Source organism: Octodon degus, unplaced genomic scaffold (genome assembly GCF_000260255.1).
Source record: "Octodon degus isolate 3935 unplaced genomic scaffold, OctDeg1.0 scaffold00025, whole genome shotgun sequence".
Taxonomy (NCBI): domain Eukaryota; kingdom Metazoa; phylum Chordata; class Mammalia; order Rodentia; family Octodontidae; genus Octodon; species Octodon degus.
The window spans coordinates 14,910,045-14,912,329 of NW_004524601.1; the positions used below are offsets into that span (position 1 = coordinate 14,910,045).

At 42.7% G+C, this 2,285-nt stretch overlaps 1 pseudogene; it reads left to right on the plus strand.

Annotated features, from left to right (window-relative positions):
- Window positions 1-1,456: 1,456 nt before the first annotated feature.
- The window catches only part of LOC101593151, a 2,353-nt pseudogene continuing 1,524 nt past the window's right edge, over window positions 1,457-2,285 (plus strand).

The window sequence follows — 2,285 nt, forward strand, 5'->3', positions numbered from 1 at the left end:
TTTGGAGGGAATGCATTATCTCCAGGGTCTGAAAGATCTATCAAGAACTGCACTTCATGCTTTGGACAATGGGAAAGGAGTCATTATTTGGAGAATGTGTTCTCCATTGAAACCTCCCTGGAAACTTTGCTGGAGTGGCAGTGGGATTTTGCTCTGTTTAAACTAATATTAAGACATAATACCTACTTTAACTGCATTGGAAGTTGGGCCAAATAGGAGGTGTCTGATGTTTGCTGCACTCTCTTTAAATCGATCAATGCCACTGTCAAAGATCTCTGGTAGTAGATGTGCTGCTACACCAGGGCGCAGCTATTTTTCCCCTCTGTGAGTCACAAAAAAAGAGGTATTGTCCAGGATGCAGAAAATATACCTTCTGGCTCTTGGTCTTGGAGTGGCCAAACTTGAGAGTCACCGGAGAACACATTTCTGTTCTTTGTAAATTACTACCCAATGGTATTGTGTGACAGCAGCACCAAGGAATAAGGCATACTTTTGCATTTTTGTGGAGCTTCTGGTTCCTGCACTGCACAGCATTATGTCAGACAACTTGTTATTATCTACAGGTAACACATCATCAAGGCCGTGCCCCCATTCATTTGCTTGTTGTGGGCTCTCTAGATTTATGGGATTGTTAGGATCTGTTGGTCTCAGTCAGATTGGTTCTACCCGGGCAGAAAAGGCTGCAAGAATGCGAAAAGGATAGACAAGAAGGCAAAAACTGGACGAGGTGGTCACTAGTCTACTTGGTACACAAGATCAATGCAACTGTACAATGAGACAGATGTGTATTTATATTTTTGCAAAATTAGTAACATGTGACACAAGGTTGCCTAGCAACTAACAGCCAACCTTTATCAGACAGAATGTTTATCTGAGGACTGAGGTAGCCTGAGGCCTACTGCTGCCTACACACATTTCATCAATTTTCTAGCTTTGGCAGCTCCCAGCATGGGATAGTCTAACACTCTCCAACTGTCCCATGATGAAGAGCGGAAGAGTAAACATTGTATACCAAAATTATCTTCCTTATTCCAATTTATTCCTTAATTTGATCTTTGAAATCTAAATTTCGTGAAGATTAATATGTTAATGGATATAAAGCTAATTTTATGTAATACATTAGTATTTTTTGACAGAAGATGGACACAAACAAAGTTTAGAATTAAATCCCTTGCAGTTTGAAGTTGTAGTTTTGTCTCTACCTTAAAAAAATGGCAAAAAGGGCAGGCCGAATAGCTCAGCAGATTAAAGTGCCTGTTTAGGCAGATGCAGCCTCCTGGGCGATCCCGACAGGTTGTGTCTTGCCGGCCCCATCCCTTGGGCGTGCTGCTGAGACTGCAATCGAGCCTGGGCTGGGTGGCACATGCCTGTAATCGCAGAGGCTGGAATTGCTGTCTGCTGCTTCATGAGTGTCTGGTTTTTTGTTTTTGTTTTGTTTTGTTTTGTTTTTCCAAAAATGACAACCAGTGAGGCTGTTCTGAAGGGACTGGAGCAAAAGGGACAGAGGCAGATCAAATTACTGAATGTCTTAAACAGCAAGTTGCTCTTCTTATGGAAAAAGAGGACAACACTTAGAGAAGAGAAAAAACTTGCAGTTGAAAATGCTAAACTGAAGAAAGAAATTGAAGAACTGAAACAGGAGCTGATTCAGGCCAAAATTCAGAATAGAGTGAAATAAATACCATGCCTATTTTATAGTCCACTGAAGCCAATTCTGTGACTGCTGAAAACGCATAACCATCTACACCAGTAATTGTGTCATCTGGTGCCGAAGAACAGATAAAAAGGGGGAAGAAGAAAAGGTGAAAGAAAAAAATTGAAAGGAAAGGAGAAAAGAAGGGGAAAAAAATCCCTCTGCAGCAGGAAGTACTGACTCTAAGCCAGTAGATGCTTCCCGTCTGGATCTTCAAATTGGCAGAAACATTAATGCCAAAAACCACCCTGATACAGGTTTTTTGTATGTAGAAGAAATAGATGTTGGAGAAGCAGCCCCATGAACAGTTGTCAGTGGCCTGGTGATTCATGCTCCTCTTGAACAGATGCAAAATCGGATGGTGATTTTGCTTTGCACTCTGAAGCCTGCAAAGATGAGGGGCGTCCTGTCTCCGGAGATGGTGATGTGCGCCCGTTCACCAGGGAGGTTGAAATCCTGGCTCCTCTGGTGGGTCTGTCCCCAGAGACAGTCACTTTTGATGCTTTCCCTGGAAAGCCTGACAAGGAGCTGAAGCCTAAAAAGAAGATTTGGGAGCACATCCAGCCTGACTTGTACACCAGAGAGGACTGTG